The sequence below is a fragment of the Gopherus flavomarginatus genome, chromosome 2 (genome assembly GCF_025201925.1).
Source record: "Gopherus flavomarginatus isolate rGopFla2 chromosome 2, rGopFla2.mat.asm, whole genome shotgun sequence".
NCBI lineage: Eukaryota > Metazoa > Chordata > Testudines > Testudinidae > Gopherus > Gopherus flavomarginatus.
Window position 1 is genome coordinate 142,117,122 of NC_066618.1, and position 24,975 is coordinate 142,142,096.

General features: G+C 43.9%; 1 protein-coding gene and 1 long non-coding RNA gene across 2 annotated transcripts in view; both read right to left on the reverse strand.

Annotated features, from left to right (window-relative positions):
* Positions 1-24,975, reverse strand: part of MYO10 (myosin X) — a 254,009-nt gene that overhangs the window by 161,999 nt on the left and 67,035 nt on the right. The gene's annotated exons all lie outside the window — the stretch shown is intronic.
* LOC127043641 (uncharacterized) lies at positions 915-8,493 on the reverse strand. The gene is made up of 2 exons (XR_007772295.1): positions 8,395-8,493; positions 915-1,009 (listed from the first exon to the last, which is right to left on the reverse strand). It is a non-coding gene; the product is annotated as an uncharacterized LOC127043641 (long non-coding RNA).

Here is a 24,975-nt window from a genome sequence, read left to right on the forward strand (position 1 = left end):
GGAGGATGAGGCCCTGTTCTAGCAGTTGAGGTGTGAAAACCAAGAGAGGAGTCTTTGTTCAATCCTGAGCTGATGGTGTCAAATTTGCAGATGAACTGAAGCTCAGCAGTTTCTCTTTGAAGTCTGGTCCTGAAGTTCTTTTGCTGCAGGATGGCCACCTTAAGGTCTGCTATAGTGTGGCCAGGGAGGTTGAAGTGCTCTCCTATAGGTTTTTGTATATTGCCATTCCTAATATCTGATTTGTGTCCATTTATCCTTTTCCGTAGAGACTGTCCAGTTTGGCCGATGTACATAGCAGAGGGGCATTGCTGGCATATGATGGCGTATATTACATTGGTGGATGTGCAGGTGAATGAACCAGTGATGGTGTGGCTGATCTGGTTAGGTCCTGTGAGGGTGTCACTGGTGTAGATATGTGGGCAGAGTTGGCATCGAGGTTTGTTGCATGGATTGGTTCCTGAGCTAGACTTAGTATGGTGCGGTATGCAGTTACTGGTGAGAATATGTTTCACATTGGCAGGTTGTCTCTGGGCAAGGACTGGCCTGCCACCCAAGGCCTGTGAAAGTGTGGGATCATTGTCCAGGATGGGTTGTAGATCCTTGATGATGCGTTGGAGGGGTTTTAGCTGGAGGCTGTATGTGATGGCCAGTGGAGTCCTGTTCGTTTCTTTCTTGGGTTTGTGTTGCAGTAGGAGGCTTCTGGGTACACGTCTGGCTCTGTTGATCTGTTTCCTTATTTCCTCGTGCGGGTATTGTAGTTTTGAGAATGCTTGGTGGAGATTTTGTAGGTGTTGGTCTCTGTCTGAGGTACAACCGCATCTGCTCTAACCCCTCAGACAGAGAAACTGCTGAGCTTCAGTTCATCTGCAAATTTGACACCATCAGCTCAGGATTGAACAAAGACTGTGAATGGCTTGCCAACTACAGAACCAGTTTCTCCTCTCTTGGTTTTCACACCTCAACTGCTAGAACAGGGCCTCATCCTCCCTGATTGAACTGATCTCGTTATCTCTAGCTTGCTTGCTAGCATATATATATACCTGCCCCTGGAAATTTCCACTACAGGCATCTGAGGAAGTGGGTATTCACCCACGAAAGCTCATGCTCCAAAACGTCTTTTAGTCTATAAGGTGCCACAGGATTCTTTGCTGCTTTCCTTTTAAATGTCACCTTTGTTAGCTATTTCTATTGTTCCTCAAGCATGTAAAAAAGAGAAACGATGGGATTCATTTTCCAAGTTTAGCTTTCCTAAATTTGGGAAATATTAGTTTATGCAACTGTACCAGCACACATAAATCTCACTGTGTTCTTAACAAGTTTAGTGACCCTGTTCTTTGTACTTTACATAAATGCAATTATTGCGTTGGGCAGTTCAACATAACGTACATGAAGCCAGAAATCAGATTTTGTCAAACTGGGCATAGAGAACCCATCTTTTTTAGGTTTCACTTTTTATCTTCTTCCGAAATAGCACTGATAACAAACGTGACGGCAAACAAATGAACTTCTGGCAATGTGCTCCTTCTCCTAACAATTGCCACTATGCCCCTTTGTTCAGACCAAGAGATTGGGAACGGGCTAGCTTCTTAACCACTGTGATGGTGTTTGAAGCCTGTCTGCAGTCATAATTGGGGTTGCCTTTTGAGTAGGACAGTGTATTTCAGCTACCCTCACAGACTGTCTGTACTTTGAGATTTTCAGATGGTTATTATGCTAATTATATGCCTAAGACACATTTCATTCAGGGCTCAAAATCCTATTAGGACAGTAGGGAACACTGATAGGCACCCACCTACAATATAAAGTACCAACCTCAGAAAGTACTGTACCTGCCCAATGGTAACTAACTACAGTAAAAAGTAAAAACTCCCATTGCCACCAAAGGGAGGCTGTGTTGGCCTCTCAGTTACTCATTTTCTGCCTTTTGTTCTGACATGTCCAGGGGGTTTTAACTTGGGCAGTGTCAGATTAGCATCCACTTAGTTCCTAGGCCTCTCTTTTCCAGCCTTATCCAAATTAGTTCTCAGTTTACTGTTACTCAGCGTTCAAACATATAGGTGGGTCCTATGACAAGATAGGGTTTTTTCCCCTTGCCAAACATCAAGCATGACTAAACCCCTTTGCTGACTAATTATTTTATGAGACAGAAAATCAAGCAGTCCTTGCCTCAGGCTTCAGCCCCCAGAAATGTGATTACATCAGAATTTCACCTTTTGCTTTGGAAAGTTTCTAGCCCTCATGGTTGCAAAGAAAAGCTTTTTCTTTTTCTTTTTTTTTTAAAGTTACCCAAATATAACCAATGCAATGATGGCTGCCTGAGTCTGCAAACAGACTGAAACAATAGCTCTGAGAGGTCTGACTTGCCCCATTCCTCTCAATGGGGTGTTAACTCCAAAACCTCCTACTCTGACGGCCCTGCCAACACCATCCCAACAGAGGAACTTTGGGGTATGTCTTCATTGCAAGGTCAGCCTGGGCAATAAGCCTCCAGGTGTGAGCTCATTGGATTAGCCTAGTTTGGGTGTGCCAGCGAAGTCCCACCAATGTTATTGTACCCTCACTGTTTCTGCACTCATGGTTGTCTGGGGAAAGTCCCATGGCTCTTTGCATTGAGACATTTTAAGATTCTTTCCCAGTCAACTTCAGGGAATTTGTGGGAGGCCACTGGATGACTATCAGCACTTAAGTGATTTAAAACTGCATTTTCACTGCAAAGTGGGCAGAATCAAGCTTGAGTGAAAGTAGAATCTATACACCCAGCCAGGTCAGCTAGCCCTAGCTTAAAGCACCTCCAAAGCTAGCAAAAGGTTTATGAATGTAGACAGTGGGGGGGGAGGGTTGGGTCGAGACTCAGGTAAGAACGGAAGTTAACTCTGTAATGAAGACATACCCTTTGAGTCAGGACTCAGGAGAAGAGTGCAGAGGACTCAGTCCACTCAGCCAAGCAGATAACTCTTGGTTGATAGGGCATGTACCGAAGATCTCCTTCCACTCCAGCTGCTGCTCCTCCCTTTCTCACTCCTGCCACATAGCCTGCAGATGTCCATTCATAAGTAGGAGACATCACCCAAACCAAACACCTGCATATCCTGAGCATCTAAATCAACATGAGCGTTTGGACTGCAAAATGTTCTGATGGGATGATTGCAAGCCTTCCCAAAGAGAACATAAGAACATAAGAACAGCCGTACCGGATCAGACCAAAGGTCCATCTAGCCCAATATCCTGTCTACCAACAGTGGCCAATGCCATGTGCCCCAGAGGGAGTGAATCTAACAGGAAATGATCAAGTGATCTCTCTCCTGCCATCCATCTCCATCCTCTGACAAACAGAGGCTAGGGACACCATTCCTTACCCATCCTCGCTAACAGCCATTTATGGACTTAACCACCATTAATTTATCCAGTTCTCTTTTAAACACTGTTATAGTCCTAGCCTTCACAACCTCCTCAGGTAAGGAGTTCCATAAGTTGACTGTACGCTGCGTGAAGAACTTCCTTTTATTTGTTTTAAACCTGCTGCCTATTAATTTCATTTGGTGACCCCCCGTTCTTGTATTATAGGAATAAGTAAATAACTTTTCCTTATCCACTTTCTCCACATCATTCATGATTTTATATACCTCTATCATATCTCCCCCTTAGTCTCCTCTTTTCCAAAGCTGAAGAGTCCTAGCCTCTTTAATCCTTCCTTATATGGGACCCTCTCCAAACCCCTAATCATTTTAGTGGTTCCCTTTTCTGAACTTTTTCCAGTGCTAGTATATCTTTTTTGAGATGAGGAGACCACATCTGTACACAGTATTCGAGATGTGGGCATATCATGGATTTATATAAGGGCAATAAGATATTCTCAGTCTTATTCTCTATCCCCTTTTTAATGATTTCTAACTTCCTGTTTGCTTTCTTGACCGCCTCTGCACAGTGCGTGGACATCTTCAGAGAACTCTCCACGATGACTCCAAGATCTTTTTCCTGACTCGCTATAGCTAAATTAGCCCCCATCATATTCTATGTATAGTGGGGTTATTTTTTCCAATGTGCAATTTACATTTATCCACATTAAATTTCATTTGCCATTTTGTTGCCCAATCACTTAGTTTTGTGAGATCTTTTTGAAGTTCTTCACAGTCTGCTTTGGTCTTAACTATCTTGAGAAGTTTAGTGTCATGTGCAAACTTTGCTACCTCACTGTTTACCCCTTTCTCCAGATCACTTATGGTTACTATACAAGTCACATACTCCACACTGACAGCCCCAAGCATTCAAAAACCAAAGATCAGGGCCCCTAAAATAATTAGATTAGTTTAAAATCATAATAAGTTTACTGTTAATAATGAATCAATTTTGCGTGCTGATTTCGGAGTCTTTATGATGCACCACAAGGACTCCTTGGTTTTTTTGCTGATACAGACTAACATGGCTACCACTGAAACCTGTTCACATTTTCAAGCTTTTATCTTCAACTGAAAACAGACACTTCTGCAGTGTCTTGATTCCAGCAGCTGCAGCTTTTAGCAAGACACTCACTCATCACAAGGGCTGGCAACACTGATACTGCTGCCTCCTGTCATTGTGCCAGCTTCATTTCATTTGACTTGTACACTACAAGAAATCTGTTATAAAAATTACCAAGGCACCTCGCTGGACACAGGAAGGGCAGAGATTATGAAATAATCAAGACTTTTACTTTTGTAAGAAGTCTTCCAGCTCCACTGATGTGTGATCATTTTGACAGAACCACACCTACAGCCAAGCCTTGTTGCTTTAAATAGCCACTACTGAGTCAACCTGTGTCAGAGAGGGAAGAGCACGTATTATACAGCATGCGTAATTAAAGGCTGGTTTTCCCTCTCTCTATACTTTTAACCAAAGTAGGAAAAATCTTTGCTGTAAGAGCCAAAGAGGCAGGCCGGAGCATGCATGTCTCATAATAGCAAAATGTTGGCCTGAGCATGTTTCGTTGGGACTGTGAAACCATGTTCCACACCCTCAAAGCATGACCAACTCATGCTTACTGAAATCATACCTCTATGCATGGGGATAAAGCAATGTTAACTAACTAATTATAGCTAGTGTGCTGCTCACAGCTACTTACAACTGCCCAAGAATTTCTATTAGAGCTCCTTTTTCAGGCTCCCACTCCCACCCCCCAAATAAGCTAGTGAACTAAAATTTCCAGTCCTTGTTCTGCTCAAAGATGATTCTCTCTCTCTCTCTTACACACACACAAACTTTGTTTTTGTTTCTAATTTGGGCAAAAGCAGTTCAGCAGTCTTGCAGAATGATGGAAGTGGGGGGGGGACACCTATTCCCCAGTATAAAAGCATTGTCGCACACTTTGTTTGGAACAGTTCTAACAACTGAGGATAGAAAACAGAAATTCAACCACTGTGGAAGAAGAGAGCTCTTGGTTTTGACATGGTTGAGTTATGAGCCTATGTGCATAGTTGTAAGACTAACGATGATATTTTTAACAACTGTCAATCAGCCAGAGTAAAAGATGAAAGAAGGCTACATAGTGCACACATGCATAGTTACCCTAGTTGTGTACTACACTATTAAAACATGTTGTAATCAAGATTTGCACACTGAATGAGCCAGTGAACCACAGAAGACCTGCTTCGTTCAGAATGATCTTCCAGGGTACATGATGATGCAGTGCGATATAGAAGTGTTAGCAGCATGTGGTAAGGACAGTTGCATTACTCACAAGTGGTGTAGCAGTGAATGAATTATGTAGGCTATTCCAAGTAACTGCTAATAAATCTTTATACTCCACCCTCATGTATTCCTCGATGTGCCATGGTAACCTCTTACTTAACATGAAAGCTCTTTGGGGCAGGGACCATCTCTTTCTGCAGTAGCTGGTATAGTGGGGCTAAGCCCCTCAAGGCCAGGCATTACCACAATACAAATAATAAGCTGAATTATGCAAAATGATTTATTAGTGAATTCCCATCCCCCAATCTCTTTGCCTATAAAACCAGATACTTCACTTACAAGAAGCCCAATTATATCAGGCTTAGAGAGTACCAATGAAACCTGTAGAATGACTTAAAATAGCTTTTCTGTAGCTTACAATGTCACAACTTCCACCCTGTACATCTAGAAATAATGCTGTGCAACCTATTGGAAAGCCACGAACCTCATCTCTCCAATCCCCTGCTGGAATGCAAGCTATCAAACTTTAAACACATCATTGATTCAGGACTGTATATTGCTCATCGTAGAGCAGATTTCTCTAGCAAGCAGGTTACTGGAAAAAACAAAAACAACAAAGGCAGCTATTTGAAGCTGCTCAGAGGCCCGGAATGTTAAATACCCCAAGAGATGGATTAGCAGCCAAAGGGCAAGTGAAATGGTCAAAGGTGTGTGATAAATTGCAGAACCACGTTTATTCCATGGATGTCATGCCAACATGTACAGACAGACATAAGTTGCGCTGGCTGATAAAAATATTGACAGCTCTTTATATTTGATAGGTCAGCTCATTACTCCCACACGACTAGCAAATTGACAATTAATTAGATCAACAATTTAAACTGTAAATCTTGGTCTCCTGTGAAGCAGAGAAGACAAATGAAAGAGGGGTAAATCCTTATTGTATCTCCTCAGCGCCAGTACTTTCTCAAAAGAGCATATACAGACTTCTACTCTACATATTTACAGCATCTACTCAGGACACTCCCTGCACTAACACCAGAAGAAATCAACATACCCCTAGAGCCCCGACCAGGGTTATTCTATCTACTACCTAAGATCCACAAACCCGGAAATCCTGGACGCCCCATCATCTCGGGCATTGACACTCTCACTGAAGGACTGTCTGGCTATATGGACTCTCTACTCAGACCCTATGCCACCAGCACTCTCAGCTATCTCCGTGACACCACTGATTTCCTGAGGAAACTACAATGCATTGGTCACCTCCCAGAAAACACCATCCTAGCCACCATGGATGTAGAGGCTCTCTACACAAACATCCCACATACAGATGGAATACAAGCTGTCAGGAACACTATCCCTGATGATGCCACAGCACAACTGGCTGCTGAGCTCTGTGCCTTTATACTTACACACAACTATTTCAAATTTGATGACAATATATATCTCCAGATCAGTGGCACTGCTATGGGCACCCGCATGGCCCCACAATATGCCAATATCTTTATGGCCGACCTGGAACAACGCTTCCTCAGCTCTCGTCCACTCACGCCCCTTCTCTACCTACGCTACATTGATGACATCTTCATCATCTGGACCCACGGGAAGGAGACTCTGGAAAAATTCCACCACGATTTCAACAGCTTCCATTCCACCATCAACCTCAGCCTGGACCAATCTACACGGGAGGTCCACTTTCTTGACACCACAGTGCAAATAAGTGATGGTCACATTAACACCACCCTATATCGAAAACCTACCGACTGCTATGCCTACCTTCATGCCTCCAGGTTTCATCCCGGACACATCACACGATCCATAGTCTACAGCCAAGCACTGAGGTACAACCACATCTGCTCTAATCCCTCAGACAGAGACCAACACCTACAAAATCTCCACCAAGCATTCTCAAAACTACAATACCCACACGAGGAAATAAGGAAACAGATCAACAGAGCCAGACGTGTACCTAGAAGCCTCCTACTGCAAGACAAACCCAAGAAAGAAACCAACAGGACTCCACTGGCCATCACATACAGCCCCCAGCTAAAACCCCTCCAACGCATCATCAAGGATCTACAACACATCCTGGACAATGATCCCACACTTTCACAGGCCTTGGGTGGCAGGCCAGTCCTTGCCCACAGACAACCTGCCAACTTGAAACATATTCTCACCAGTAACTGCACACCGCACCATACCAACTCTAGCTCAGGAACCAATCCATGCAACAAACCTCGATGCCAACTCTGCTCACATATCTACACCAGCGACACCCTCACAGGACCTAACCAGATCAGCCACACCATCACTGGTTCATTCACCTGCACATCCACCAATGTAATATACACCATCATATGCCAGCAATGCCCCTCTGCTATGTACATCGGCCAAACTGGACAGTCTCTACGGAAAAGGATAAATGGACACAAATCAGACATTAGGAATGGCAATATACAAAAACCTGTAGGAGAGCACTTCAACCTCCGTGGACACACTATAGCAGACCTTAAGGTGGCCATCGTGCAGCAAAAAAACTTCAGGACCAGACTTCAAAGAGAAACTGCTGAGCTTCAGTTCATCTGCAAATTTGACACCATCAGCTCAGGATTGAACAAAGACTGTGAATGGCTTGCCAACTACAGAACCAGTTTCTCCTCTCTTGGTTTTCACACCTCAACTGCTAGAACAGGGCCTCATCCTCCCTGATTGAACTGACCTCGTTACCTCTAGCTTGCTTGCTAGCATATATATACCTGCCCCTGGAAATTTCCACTACATGCATCTGAGGAAGTGGGTATTCACCCATGAAAGCTCATGCTCCAAAACGTCCGTTAGTCTATAAGGTGCCACAGGATTCTTTGCTGCTTATACAGACTTGTTACCTTTCTATTCTGAAATGCATATAATGTGGCAAGGATATGGGTGTTTAAGCTGATTTAAAACCCTATCAAATGCATTTTTAATGTTGAATAAAATTGTCTAAGTAGCAGAGAATTCATGGTTTTGAATCTAGTGTTTACTTAATAAAAAACAAACAAACACACATTTAAGAGGAAGTTTCTAAAGCACCCTTTAGACCAGCAGTGGGGAACTTTTTTTTTTTTAAATCAGGGGCCATTGACCCACATTAAACAATCAGCTGTGGGCCACACACAGTCCCGCGGGGGGGCACGGAGGCTTGGGGTTTCCCCTAGGCTCCAGGGGGGCCAGAAATTAGGGGTTCAGGGTGCGTGGGGGGCTCCAGGCCAGGGCAGGAGGTTGGGGTGCAGGAGAGGAGCTGAAGGCTCTGGTTGGGGTTGCGGGCTCCAGGGTGGGACTGGAGATGAGGGGTTTGGAGTGCAGGAGGGGGCTCCGGGCTGCCGCCAAGGTGTTTGGGGTGTGGGCTCGGGCAAGGAGTTGGCTTGTGGGGTCTGGGAGGGAGTTAGGGTGCAGGAGGGGGTTCTGACTTAGGGCAGGGGGCTCAGAGTAGGGGCTCTGGCCAGGCAATGTTTACCTCAGGGGCTCAGCGCAGTGGGGCTAAGGCAGGCTCCCTGCCTGCCCTGGCTCCATGCAACTACTAGAAGTGGCCGGCATGTCCTGCTCCTAGGTGCAGTGGCAGCCACGGGGGCTCCGCATGCTGCCCCCACCCCAAGCATTGGCTCCGCAGCTTCCATTGGCCAGAAACCATGGCCAATGGGAGCTGCAGGGGTGGCACCTGAGGGGCGGGCAGGCAGAGCCTCCTCGGACCTCCACCTAGTAGCCAGGCATGCTGGCTGCTTCCAGGAGCCACCTGTGGTAAGCATCACCTGTCTGCAGTCTGCACCCCTGACCTCCTCCCGCATCCCTACCCTTTGCCCCATTCTAGAGCCCTCTCCTGAACCCCAAACCCCTCATCCCCAGCCCCGCCCCAGAGCCTGCATCCCCAACCGGAATCCTCACCCCCTCCCACACCACAACCCCCTGCTCCAGCCCGGTGAAAGTGAGTAAGGGTGGAGGAGAGTGAGTGATGGGGGACGGGGGGGGTGATGTGAGTAGGGGGCAGGGCCTCAGAGAAGGGACAGGGCAGGGCATTTGGTTTTGTGCAACTAGAAAGTTGACCATCCTAATGTGAAGAGATGTTCAGCTGATCACCCACTGCAGCAAGAAGGGATGAATTTAAAAGTAATTCCCTCTGTTGATATTCACCCCTTCCACCTTTACTGAATTGGTCCCACTAGCAATGACACCCCACGTGGTAAGGCAACTCCCATCTTTTCATGTGCTGTAATGTATATAACCTGCTTATTGTATTTTTCACTCCATGCATTTGATGAAGTGGGTTTTAGCCCATGAAAGCTTATGCCGAAATAAATTTGTTAGTCTCTGAGGTGCCATAAGGACTCCTCATTGTTTTTACACATTAATTTGTACAACTAGTATGTTTTTACAGGCAGAAGCAATATCTGCATTAAATACTGGAAAATTTTGCACTTTGCTACCCCAATTTGCATGTATACATATTGGGGGACCCTAATAAAATTTGGTATTCAGAGTACATAGGAATAGCATGGGTCACTTGCTAGGATTAGGTAGGTATATCTCGCCAAATCAATTCCCTGCCATTGCAAAGTCCTCAGGCATTAGTGCACTTCCTTTCCTTCTCTTTTCTGCCAGTGGCACACAACAGTTTATAGTCTCCTGAGGGATGCATAATTTAGTCTAACCGAAGTAACTGGGCTCAATACAAGGCCAACTGGTAATATACATGAGGTCAGACTAGAAGATCTGGTGGCTCCTTCCAGCCTTAAATTCTATGATTCTATGGCACATTTAACACAAAGGATAATCCATCTCTATCTGATACACCAAAGGACAGTATTTCTTAGAGATACCGCTGGGGTTATGGAGAATGTAGGCAAGAAAGAGGATTTAAATACAGGGAGTTGTTTAGCCTTATAAAACTGCAGACATAGTTAAATGTACAAAAAAGAAAATCTGAGATAAAGAGGAGAAAAAAACTTCAGCATTTTTCTGTAAATCGTTTGTTTGTTTGTGAGTTTTGCCTGATGAACCTTCAGCACATGAGACCCTAAAAGCCCTCATCTGCATTCTTTTAAATAACATGGGTTACACTGGAGTTCAACAGGAAATATGGTCAGATTATCCAGGCATGTTACTGAAAACACTTTAAAGCTAACTAAAAGGAACTGAATAAAATCAGACCTTGTTCTGATGGGCTCACACAGCAGCAAAGGTTGTGAGACCCTTATATGGACAACTTTCTAATTTGACGAATAACATTACCCTTTACATACCTTCCCATGCACCTCTCAGCTACCCAAAATAAATTGCACTAAGTTGTCTGATGAAAATTAGCAAAAGCATTTATTACAACGTATTCAACTCTGCCTGCAATACGATGGAAAAGGAGTCATGCAGCTGGAAACTAGGGTGTGACAAAGGGGAATGCATCCAGATTTCTCAGCAATCACCGATACTATATCAATGTTTCCTTTCCATGAGATTATCCCCTCAAGGAGGATAATGTAGGCTCTCTTTTGAGCATCTTACATATTGCATGCTCTTGCCTCCCGTGCATTTTTCTCAATTTACCTGTGTACCATTTCTTCTTTAGTTATAGCAATTTCTAGTGTTGGTCTCATCTTTAACATGAGACAGAGTAGGGAATAAAAGTAACACAACCATGCAGGGGAAAGGATTCTCTTAGGTCACTTTTATCCTCACAAGTTGAAGACTGAAACTCAGCTCTCACTTTTTCGCTCACACAACAATGGAAATACTATACAATAATACTAACACAGCGAAGCACATCCCATGCTATGACTGCCCTGTTTATTCCACTCTGTCGTGGAATGCTAGAAAGCCAAGGAACTTTTTTTTTAAAAAATTAACCTAGTTTATATTACAGAAGGGAAGCAAAACGATTTCTGCCACGAATACCAGAGTGGTTGTTCTGAGTATTCATTATACACAAGGCTTCCAAGGTGATGGATGCATCTGCCTTCACCTACTATAGCACAGCAAATAAGTTAACCTTGAAAACTTCTCCTAGGGAGCATCCGCGGAATCAGATTGGAAGAAAGTTGGACTGTATTAGATACCCATTTCATTTATCTATCTGATCTTTAGCTAATGGCATTTCACACTGGAAGTATTTAGTCATCATAATTCACACTATTTGCTTCTCCCTTCCCCCCACCTTCTACTTTACATGATTTAGAACGAAGGTGCTTAATCACTGGATATATATTCTACGCACGTCTTTATTATTCGATTGACTTAATGATGTTGGGTGCATTTAGCCAGTTCTTGAGTGTAGAGGACTAACCCAGAAGTTTCTAGCATGCTTACAATTCTTTGTTTTAAGAACAGCAAGACCTCTGCTTTAAAAGACTGTATCTCTTCTCCCAATCTCATTATCTTATGGTATCAAGTCTGAAATTCTTCCTTGCCACACACATTACTGACTTAAATGGGCAACAGAAACCTTTCCCTTATGTAGAGATGTTCTTTTTACAAGTCTTACAACATCTATCTTTTGTTTCACTAATTGTTTAGAAGTCTGAGCTCAGTACTATTCTACTCTTTCTTGGCTTCCATTGGGAACACAGGACTCTAGGGGGCTTGGTAGTGATCCCAGAATCATTCGATTCCATGGCATCACTTCAGTGGCGTAGCCAGGTTTTTCAGGGTAGGGGGAGCAAAAAACAAAAAAAAGGCGCCCCCCCTTTGGCTCCCCCTCTGGCCACGCCCCCTTGGCTACCCCCCTCTGGCCACGTCCCTAGACCGGACACCCCACCACCACCCCTGCTCACCTTCCCTCCTCTGCTTCCAAGCCATCCTGCCGCTCTGTGGTTCCTCCGGCTGTGCGGTGGGCAGCGCGGCTGGCAGGCGCGACTTCCGAGCCGGCCTGCTGCCCCGCGGCTCCTCCGGCGGTGCGGCTGGCAGGCGCCGCTTCCACGCCTGCTGGCTTGAGTGGAAGCAGCTGCTTCCGCTGAATCCCACCAGCTACGTTACTGTATCAATTGCGTAACAAAGTACAGGGCAAACCACCGTGCCTCAACAAAACATGCTGTGGGATAGCTGATCCAGGGATCACAGAGTGCTGAGAGGAGCTCTTCCTATCTGGTACATATGAAGACTGGCTAACGCTGTTATACAGACATGGTGAGGCAGTCCCATACACACTTCAGCAGTAACATCCCATAACCATGTTAAAAGCTTGGCAACTGTACTACAATGCTGCTCACCAGCAAGGCCAAAACACAATTCACCTCACAGCAAGCAATCTTGCTTCAAATATGTTGTGTGTGGGCAAGTACCATCTGTGGAATCAACCATGGTACAGACTGGCTCCCAACTCAATGAAGTGTAGATGAGTCTTTAGTGCAACACTAGCAGGCACTCCGCTCTTCACAAAAACTTGAGCGTTCCAGATCCAAAGCAAGGATCATACCTTCTAGTCTTTGGCCATCCTTGCCACACCTCTGAGGGAAAAGATGAGGTGATTCAAAATGAGAAAGATACAATACATCATGTATTCACAGTACTTGGGTACTTAACTGCCTCCTCTAAATATTTTATTTGAACCATCTCCACAAAAACTGACTTGAGCTAAGGGATTGTGGCACTGCTACAGAAGGTCACGATTCCTGGGTGAGCAGAAAGCCTTATGACACAGTAATTCTTCATTTCAAGTCCCTGCTCCCTTCTCTCTCACCCCAACTCTTGGGAAAAGAGGAATTCACAGTGAAGTGACCTTGTAGTGCTAAACTGACCCATCATCAGGTACTGTTTAATTAATGATTAACCCTAAACCAACTACAAATCTTGATAAACGCTGTGATCCTACTGAAAAGGTCTCATAACAACTATGTTGCAAGCTCTTTCCTATGCAAAATGTGCTTCAACAACATGCTCTTTAAGTGTGTTTCTTACAGTCGAAAACAAACTAATTCAGAAAGAGTTGCTTTTTCAAAGGGATTTGCTGAATTATTTTCCTCTCCCCAAGTTTAGGGGAAGCACACTCAGGTTATACTTTATTGGAAGGGCAATTATCAGCCCTTCCTCACTATGACAGGTTTAAAGGAGACCAATTTTAAGATTGTTATTCCTTTTGGTGTTGATGAGTTATTTGTTGAGCAAGCCACAGACTGTTCACGACACTGAGTGACCTCAGTTCCTAGTTAAGTCAATATAAGTTGAGAGTGTTCAGCACCTTAAAGGAGACATGCAACACCTCAGAGAACTGGATCCAAAATTAGTGATATAAAGACATGGGAGTCAAGGTAAGAAAATTTTACTTGCACTTATTTTCAGAGCACTCCAAAAACATTAACTGAGTTAATCCTCACAATGTCACTGTGTAGTAGGCAACTTATTCCAATTTTTTCAGAAGGTAAAATGGAAGCAGAGAGAGTAGGATCCAAGCTTTCAAACATGCATGCCTAAACTTAGGCAAGTAAGTAAAGTGGCCTGATTTTCAGAGGTCCTCAGCACCAACAGATATCACTGATATCAATTATCAGGAGGCAGCCGTGTTAATCTGTATCCACAAAAACAACAAGGAGTCCAGTGGCACCTTAAAGACCTAACAGATTTATTTGGGCATAAGCTTTCCTGGGTAAAAAACCTCGAGGTTTTTTACCCACAAAAGCTTATGCCCAAATAAATCTGTTAGTCTTTAAGGTGCCACTGATATCAATCTCTGAATGAAAAATTCAGCATCTCTGAATGAAAAATAAGTCACTTAATCTACTTACCTGTGATGGCATCCCCCTGTGCCCATCCTTTTTTGCTTCACACTGACTGCTCAGAGACCTACCCTTTTGAAGCTATCACCATGCAGTTTATTTAGGGCTTGTCTAGACTTGAAATGCTACAGCGGCACAGCTTCACCACGCAGCACTTCAGAGTAGATGCCATGTACACCGATGGAATTCTCCCACTGGTGTAGGTAATCCACCTCCCCAAGAGGCAGTAGCTAGGCTGAAGGAAGAATTCTTCCATTGACCTAGCATTGTCTACACTAGAGGTTCGGGAGGCTTAACTACATCACTCAGCAGTGTGGATTTTTCACACTCCTGAGCAACGTGGCTATGCCGATGTAAGTTCCTAGTGCAGACCAGCCCCTATGGTGTTTCACTCCACCACCTTTTATATATTAGGGCTTGGCTACACTGAAGAGTTGCAGCGCTGGTGGTGACTTTACAGCGCTGCAACTCACTCACCGTCCATACTTGCAAGGCACATACAGCGCTGTTTCTCCCTGGCTACAACGCTGGTTGTACTCCACCTCGGCCTGAGGAATAACGACTATAGCGCTGCTGTTGCAGCGCTGCTCCAACAGTGTGTCCACCAAAAGTGCTGTTATTGGCCTCCAGAGGTATTCGGAGGTATGCCAGAATGCCTGTTCAGCCACTCTGCTCATCAGTTCGAACTCTACTGCCCTGGCCTCAGGTGACCAACCATCAGACCTGCCCTTTAAATGTCCCGGGAATTTTAAAAATCCCCTTCCTGTTTGCTCAGTCAGGTGTAGAGTGCAATCAGTGAATCTTTCCAGGTGACCATGCCTCCACGTGCCAAACAAGCCCCAGCATGGAGCAATGGCGAGTTGCTGGACCTCATCAGCGTTTGGGGGGAGGAAGCTGTGCAGTCCCAGCTGCGCTCCAGCAGTAGGAATTATGATACCTATGGGCAGATATCAAGGGTCATGCTGGAAGGGTCCATGACCGGGACATGCTGCAGTGCAGGGTTAAAGTGAAGGAGCTGCGGAGTGCCTACTGCAAAGCCCGCGAGGGAAACTGCCGCTCTGGTGCTGCCCCCACAACCTGTCATTTTTACAAAGAGCTGGACGCGATACGTGGGGGTGACCCCAACTCCACTCCGAGGACCATGATGGACACTTCAGAGCGGTGGGGGGAGGAGGAGGAGGAAAGCGAGAGAGGGGGTACTGGGGTTCGGGGAGACATCCCAGAGTCTCTGGAGGCATGCAGCCAGGAGCTCTTCTCAAGCCAGGAGGAAGGTAGCCAGTTGCGGCGTTCGGTGCCTGGTGGAGGACAAACAGAGGAGTGGATTCCCGGTAAGTGGCTTTTATTTTTAGGATGGAAATTTTTCGGGAGAGTTAGGGCTGCATGCATGCATGCCTAGATGCAGAACAGCGCACTGATGTGGTCTATCACGTCGCGGTAATCGACCTCGGTAATCTCTTCAAAAGTTTCAGCCAGAGCGTGGGCAATGCGCTTGCGCAGGTTTCTTGGGAGAGCCACTGTGGTCCTCGTCCCAGTCAGGCTAACGTGTCCGTGCTACTGTGCTGCGGGGGGTGGGGGGACCATTGCTGCACACAGGCAAGCTGCATAGGGGCCAGGGCGGAATCCGCATTGCAGTAGAAGACCCTCTCGTGCTTCCCAGGTGACCCGCAGCAGCAAGATATCTTCCAGGATAAACTTCTCTGGAAAATGTTGGGATAGTGTTCAGTGTAGGTGCCCCCTGCAGTTGTTTGCTTTCCCCAACGCACAGAATCCCTGAGGACAGTACAGCCCTGAAACAATCAGTCCCCCTTACTCACTATTTCGGGGCTCTCATGGGTTATGTGTGCTCTCTTTGGGATGGGAAAATTATGCTATTGTGAAGACTGTTACCCTCCTTAACTGCGGAGGAATAACTGTCTGGTATAAACAAAGCTGCCTCTGTTAAGTGTTGCATTTTTGCCTTTACAGATGCAACCTGGAGATCTCAGCTGCCCGTGTTATCAAAGGCTGAGAGACTACAAAACCTCCGGAAGAAGCTGCAAAAAAGCAAAGAAGACATGCTGCAAGCAGTTATGTAGCACTCTGTCACAGAGAATCAAAAAGTGTAGGACTGGAGGGAAAGGGAAAGCAGGATCCGCCAGAGAAATGCAGCGGACAGGAAGAAAAGCACAAAGCAGCTGATAAGAATCCTGGCGCGCCAAGCAGACTCTATGCAGGCGGAGCATTACCGCACCCACCCACCCCCACCGCCCTTGTCCCAAAGCTCTTTCCCTTGTGTCCTCGTCAGCTCAAAACTCCCTTCCCCAGCATCCAGGTTCTTACCACCACTACCAGCTGCCTCCAACACCTGTACATTCACCAACCAGCTCTGAGAACTCCGACCCTTACCCTCTGCACTCAACCCCCATCACCATGCAGTATAGCCATCCTGAAGTGCAGCAGTCATTGCACAGCACTCCAGACAAGGCATATTCAAACCTGTTACTGTATAGTTCCCCACCCCACCCCCCTACCCTTTTGGGTTCCCAAAAACTTGTGTATCTGTCAATAAAGTTATTTTCTTTTCAATAAATGAATTCTTGGCTTTGAAAACAGTCTTTATTATTGCAGAAAGTCAAAGATACCTTAGCCCAGGAAAGAAACAGGCATTGCAAATCAGCTTAGCAAACACAGATTCCTACTAACATTGTAACCACTGCACTTCACTCCCGTGCAAGGCACCAAACATTACTGTTGGTTTTCAGCCTCAAATTCCTCCTTCAAGCTATCCCTAATCCTTGAAGCCCTGTGTTGGGCCTCTCTAGTAGCCCTGCTCTTCGGCTGTGCAAATTCAGCCTCTAGACATTGAACCTCGGAGGTCCATGCCTGATTGAATCTTTCACCCTTCCCTTCACAAATATTATGAAGGGTACAGCAAGTGGATATAACCGCAGGGATGCTGTTTTCCCCCAAGTCCAGATTCCCATACAGACATTGCCAGTGCCCCTTTAAACGGCCAAAAGCACACTCCACAATCATTCGGCACCAGCTCAGCCTGTAGTTGAACCATTCCTTGCTGCTGTCAAGGCTCCCTGTGGACGGTTTCATGAGCCACGGCATTAACGGGTAAGCGGGGTCTCCAAGGATCACAATGGGCATTTCGACGTCCCCTACTGTGATCTTCCGGTCTGGGGAAAAAATCCCGGCCTGCAGCTTCCTGAACAGGCCACTGTTCCGAAAGATGCGTGCATCATGCACCTTTCCGGGCCAGCCTGTGTTAATGTTAATGAAACACTCACAGTGATCCACAAGCGCCTGGAGAACCATGGAGAAATACCCCTTCCGATTAATGTACTCAGATAATAGGTGGGGTGGTGCCAGAATAGGAATATGCATCCCATTTATCGCCTCTCCAAAGTTAGAGGGACCCATTTGGGCAAAGCCATCCACAATGTCCTGCATGTTCCCAGAGTCACGGTTCTTCTGAGCAGGATGCAATTAATGGCCCTGCAAACTTGCATCAACACGATTCCAACGGTTGACTTTCCCACTCCAAACTGGTTCCCGACCGATCAATAACTGTCTGGAGTTGCCAGCTTCCAGATTGCAATAGCCACCCATCTTCTCCACCGGCAGGGAAGCTCTCAATCTCGTATCCTTACGTTGCATGGTGGGGGTAAGCTCAGCACACTGTCCCATGAAAGTGGATTTTCTCATCCGAAAGTTCTGCAGCCACTACTCGTCATCCCAGACTTCCATGACGATGTGATCCCACCACTCAGTGCTTGTTTCCCAAGCCAAAGTGGCATTCCACAGTGCTGAGCATGTCCGTGAATGCCACAAGCAATTTCGTATTGCTATCATCGTCGGACTCCTCACTGTCACTTTGGATCTTAAGGAATAGCTCAACTGCCAAACGTGATGTGCTGGCGAGACTCATCAGCATATTCCTCAACAGTTCGGGCTCCATTTCCCACAGAAATCATACTGCATAGAAACCGCTGAAAGAAGCAAGATGGTGCCAAACATGGACGGAAAAATAGGGATTGCTCGGATGTGAAGCAATGCATCACGGGGTGCTGGGACAGGAATTAGAATGACCCGCACCCTCCGCCCCCTTCTCACAACCCACGGCACCAGAATGGGAAGAGGTGCTCTGTGGGATAGCTGTCCATAATGCACCACTCCAAACACTGCTGCAAATGCTGCAAATCTGGTCACACTGCAGCACTGGTTGCTGTCAGTGTGGCCACACTGCAGCGCTTTCCCTACACAGCTGTACGAAGACAGCTTTAACTCCCAGTGCTGCACACCTGCAAGTGTAGCCAAACCCTTAGTGTGGTCACAGTATTTACAAGGTTATCCATCTTTGCTACACCTTCCCCAAAGACAGGACAAAAGGGGCGGGGGAGAGCGGGAGGCTGAGCAGAGGAAGATGTCACAATCCAGAAAACTCTTCTGTCAGGCCCTATTAGCCTTTTCTTTCTTTCTCACTTCCGGTCTTTGATTCTTTCTCTTCCTCACTTCTCCCCTCCTGCATTTCCTTTGTGGGCTCTCTTATCTTGTCTCTTTGTTAATTGGCTAATTAGCTCATTAGCAACCCAGCCCCAATCTGATCTGGTAATCTCAAACTCCTCTCCTTAATCAAGCCTTCCTTGGGGGCCTAGCTGGTTAACCAGAGTGTGAGTTCAAGTTGCTGATTCCCAGCATCCAGCCACAGTGCCCAAATATGGATTTAGGTGCCTAACTTCAGGCATCAGTTTGAAAATTTTGAGCTAAGTGACTTGCCCAAGACCAGGAAAGATGTCAGAGACTGAGAAAATTCAGTACTCCCACTCCTGGGCTCAAGCCATTAGCAGAATTTCATATTCCTTATAAGGGATACATACTCCATGCTGCTAGATTGCTGTACAGGGAGTAGCTCTGTTAACTGGTTTTGTTGTTATTAAACTCCAAGTATGTATCTACTTATTTGTAGGAGACAATCAAAGAAATTGTATGCTAGAAATGCCACATTTTATCTAGATTAAGTCAGAGAATGCATGCTAAGGAGCGCACAGGTAAACTCTGCTGCAATAAACAAATCTGCCTATTATCTTTAAATAGCATCTTTATGCAACAAGCAGCAAGACAATTCATATATACTTCAAATGTACTGTTTCTGACATAGTCTATCTGAAGTAATCTAATTTCTAAAGAAAGAACTTGACTATGTGGGAGATTTTTCCAATTATACCGTTACATTTATATCCTTATATTTAAACAAATGGAGCTAAACCAGTGTAACTTCCATATGGACATAATTATTCTGGAATGAGAACAACTTTTGTTTTTGGCTTAGCTTAAACCACTTCCAAAACAACAAATAAACCCCGGAAAAGGCACTCTTATTACCAAACGGGGAGTTACACAGGTATAACCACAGCACCTCAAATTCACACCTTAGCTTATACCAGTATAGCTTTCCTGTGTAGACAAGCCTTAAGTATCTTGAAGTTGCTCTGTAAAAGAATTCTCAAGGAAGTTTTTCCTTTTGTCAGTGACTATATTTTTAGCACAGGACCAACCAGCAGATGTGATTTTTCAAGGAGCTTCTTACAGGAGGCAATTGAGTATGGCATTGGTTTACGTGGTTGTTTAGACGAGGAGGGGCAGAGTGTTCCATAACAGTGACAGTCAAAATTTGCGTGACTAAATGGCATCTGGTTCAAAGCTGTAATGAAATATGTTTTGGACAGTTACAAAGATAGAGATTGTTTACAGCGTTGTGTTCTTCACAGAAATCTCAACAGAGACACTATGACTAAAACAATCCATCTTCTTTCAAAACATTTCACAGTGCTGGAGCGTATACATGGTAATAAAGTACAAAGTGGAAGCTCTGGCCAGGTCTCATAACCTGATGGCAGTCTAAATGGTAGTAAAAGTTGTCACCTCAAAGTAAACAGAATGTAAAAAAATGTTACTTTTATAAGTTCAAAACTAAGTAGCAAACTGGAAAATATCCAGTATAAATGCAATGAGTTGGCAGCGTAAAGGAGTGAACCTAATGTAATGGATTGCAAAGAGGTTGCTTCCACTGGGGAAGACCTGTAAGGGAGCTCAAATTTTTTGCCCATTATCATACGACAATTTATTCCTCATAAGACGATTAATATTAGTAGAGAGTCTATGTTTACAATACAGTTCTGGAGGATTCTTCAGCTCTTCACTAACTATAGCTTAGATCCGAAATCTTCCTGTTGATTAACCTATATATCAGGGGTAGGCAACCTATGGCACGTGTGCCGAAGGCAGCACGCAAGCTGATTTTCAGTGGCACTCACACTGCCCAGGTCCTGGCCACCGGTCCAGGGGGTGCTGCATTTTAATTTAATTTTAAATGAAGCTTCTTAAACATTTTAAAAACCTTATTTATTTTACATACAACAATAGCTTAATTATATATTATAGACATAAAAAGAGACCCTCTAAAAACGTTAAAATGTAATACTGGAACGTGAACTTTAAATTAGAGTGAATAAATGAAGACTCAGCACACCACTTCTGAAAGGTTGCCGACCCCTGCTCTATATCTTCCAAGTATGTTGCAGGTTAAAAGGAGAATGTCAATGTTGCCCAGGGTACAGCAACAGATGTCTGCTAAGGAATTAGCTCTGTTCCAAGTGAGCTATTAACTAGCTCAGATAAGCTACTTTACAGCCTGTAACAGAGTGTGTTTGTGAAGATTTGCTACGGACTAATACAAGTTTTGTTTGAAATATTTGTGTCTCCATTACTCCATTTCCCCCCTCTCTCTTTTTACCTGGAAAGTACTTATAGTAAGACTAGAAGAACAATGAAAATTAAGTAGAAGTGGAGAGCAAAACCAGAGGTGCTCACTAGTCAGTTTTACTTTGGATTTCTGGGTAGAAGGAACAGGAACAATCGAAAGTTTTGTTACATTCAATTTTTAGGTCCAGAAACCTAATTTTCTGGGCATTTGCAGACCACCGGAACTGAACAGACTTTAGAGCTATTCTGATTCAAAATACTTGTAACAAAATTTAAGTTATTTGTAACTGAACAACAGAATTGATTTCCCTACCAAGCCTTCTCTCAAATCTGTCCTTCTTTAATGAACTTTTTAAACTGTGCCCAATAGCAAAATTTGCTGTTCCATTATCCTGAGCTCTTGGTGTCCTTCCTCCTTGAAACTGGAATAGCAAGTATTAGCTTTAGTTCTCACCACACATCAAGTTTCCAACTGAGCAGACCACTGGAAGCTGATAACACCACAATAAAATCTAATTATTAAATGTATAAAGCTTGGTTTTTTGGGGGTGGGCGTTATGCAACTGGCAAAAAGACAGGTAGTAAGGGTCTGTGTGACCTTTTCCATTCTAGCAAGATATATCCATTTAGCTTCCTACATGAAACCTGAGCTTTGGCCTTGGTAAGTATTTTACACAGATGAAGTACTGCATCATTCTGTTCTTAAACAATTATTTTCACCCACAAGTGGTGCTGAAACAAAAAATGATTCATCACATCGGGTTTCTGGAAAAAAAATTGGATCAGGAATATTGTATTGTATGTATAAAGAGGTTGCAGTAGAAGAAACTTTCGTTAATCTTAAAAAGGAAACGGGCTTTTGAAATGGATGTCTGTTTAGCATACTGTGAAAATTAAAAAGAAAGCCATACAATTATTATTTAGCCACACCACCCTAATCTGCAAACTCATCAGCTCTCACAAGCTAAACAGGGTCAGTTGCTGGATAGGAGACCACAAAGGAAAACCCAAAGTGCTGCAGGAAGTAGTGATGGCATTATTCCCATGGCTCAGAACTGAACTCATGTTCTGGTTGCTGAGGGTACCCTCTTTTACAGGCGACTTAAAGCCCAGGTCTTGATCCCTTGTGGTCATTTGAGATTCCGTGGCACTTTTAACAAGAGAAGTGTGATGTCCAGTTACCAGGTCAAATTTCAATTTGAGTAATTCTGGTCTTACACTGTTAGTATAGATGAGATTCACTGTGTTTCTCTCTGGGGCTGGCTACATATCAGTGATCCAAAGTGGGTGGTGGTGAGGGGGTATTCCTGAACATATAGGTCACATCCTGCAAGTCTCTGGGACTGGTGCAGGGTACTTATTTTGGGATGGAAATTACTATCTGAATGCAAGGTATTATTTTAGAAATTCCTGTGTCTATCACTGTATTTCACTGACAGGGCATGGCCCTGTGAGCTGTCTGGAAGACGCCAAAGCCACAAGGCATGTCCAGACCAAAACCACAATGACATATAAATTTATGAATTGCAATTTCTGAAGGAAGTTAGAAAAGTTGCTTGATACTCTAGAGTCCTTTGACAAGGTTACAAATACAAGACTCCAGCAGCATCTTCTCATCTCTTATAGTCAAAATAAATCAACTATAAGACTGACCAATTAAAAATAAATCCAAAAGTGTGTATCAACAGGTGCAAGTAAACAAGGTTCCTGATATTATAAAAGAAATACAAACAAAAAGGTGTCAAGTATCAGAGGGGTAGCCGTGTTAGTCTGGATCTGTAAAAAGCAACAAAGAGTCCTGTGGTACCTGACGGACTAACAGATGTATTGGAGCATAAGCTTTCATGGGTAAATACCCACTTGGTCAGACACATGTCTGACAAAAAGGTGTAAGAGGTGTTCTAAATATTCCCCACTCCAAATTATGAGAATGGGATGGTCTGTTGGCCATTCCACTCTTGCTAAAACTTTTTTTAAAGTTTAAAATATAGTATTAATAAATGATTAATTAAATAATAATAATTGAATAATCTAAAGGGCTGATTGTTCTTATGGTTTTTTTAGACGTTTTAACCACGTTTTCAGAAGCAGGTGTCCTAAATGTGTCTGGAAAAATACATGTGTATACTCTTATACAGCCAACTCCAAACATGCAAAAATAGCATGTGTGAGTGTGTATATATGTATGGTGACAGAGAAATGTATTATATGGATCACTATATTAGCTACATAGTTGTAAATTGCTTTTAATTTCCTGTAGTATAAGATCTCTTAAGAAATGCTGACTGTTCTCCATCCTCTTTCCTTGTATTCACCTGTACAGTTTCATTCATATCTAACCTATATATTTGAATTTAAAAGCATATTTTTAAGAAATGGAACATTCTGTATGGATAAATCCGAGTATGGGTGACAAAAACATCAGTTATTGGGTGAACAAGGAAGACGTTTGGCATAATCTTCATCTGCAAAATTATTAATTTTACAATAAGCAAAATTTGGAGTATAAAAACACTTGATGCTTCCCTTTATTTAATGTCAGAAAATCTGAGGACTCTTGATCCTACTGAAGTCTGTGGCAAAACTCACATTGACTTTAGGGGGAGAAGAAGCTGGCCTTTCCAGTGGCATATGTGCCACAGAGTGTGTTATATTCACTTCAGAAATTACTGCAGTTAAAAAGTCATATCAACATGAAATTTGCCCACAGGGCTGCTGGCTTCCATAAACTACTCCCCTTTCCAAGGAGTGACTTATTTCTTAGAAAAGAATGGTTAATGTCAATTTTGGCTTCACTTAATCACCCAAGCCCACCCTCTTCCCTAGAGTCCACCTTACCCAATTACAAAATACAGGGGGGGAAAATGGGGGAAAAAATATATTTTGGAATGAGATTGGCCCAAACCAGCAATAGTTTCTTATACAGAATTGACACATTGCTATTTTGTCACAGCTGCTGGTACTTTGTGGGACTGTCTCTTTACCTGTGTTGGTACAGCTCTTTGCACACTGGAACCCCAATCAAGATTGGGGCCTTTGGGTCCACAATATGAATGTGAAACCATGATAACCAAAAACACAAAAATTTACTTGGTTAACCTAAAAACCATGTATATGTATTTATTTTAATGTAAAGCTGCCAAACATCTCATCTTTTTTATCGTTCAAGGCCACATCCCACTGAAATAATTTTCAAAATTCCCACCAACTTCAATGAGAGCAAGTTTGGTCCCTCAGTACCAATCCCGCTGTAAGTGCTTATAGAATCCAGGCCAATGTTTATTCATATAAATTAACTGTAGAGCACTGGTTATTTGTTGCAATAATTTGGAAAGAAAAAGGTGTATGTTCTAGTAACTAAGCAAAGCACTGAAGCCAGCAGGATCTGGAGTTCTACTCTCTAATCAACCACTGTGTGACCTTGAGAAAGTCCATCACCTCCTAGTAAATCTGTCAACACAGCTGTGAAATTGGCTGAAAACAGGACTTGGAAAACACATGCTGTGTCTAGGTTGGCCTTTGTTAAGTAAATACATCACCCCCTCAAAACAAAAAACACAGTCTGAGTTTTATATCCACCGTGCTTTTCACTGAAATATTTTAAAATAGAATATTTTAACAAGTGGGAGGGAACTAGAATGTAAATATTTACCCAATGTGCTCTGCAGAACTGTTACTCACCCAGGAGACAAGCATGACAGTAGGCGTATAACTCAAGAACTAGGTCAATATTCTGGGGACGTGCTCAGTAGACAGATACTTTATACTATCCCCATTGTAACTAGGCACTAAACTAAACAAAAACTGACTTCAGGGGATTATT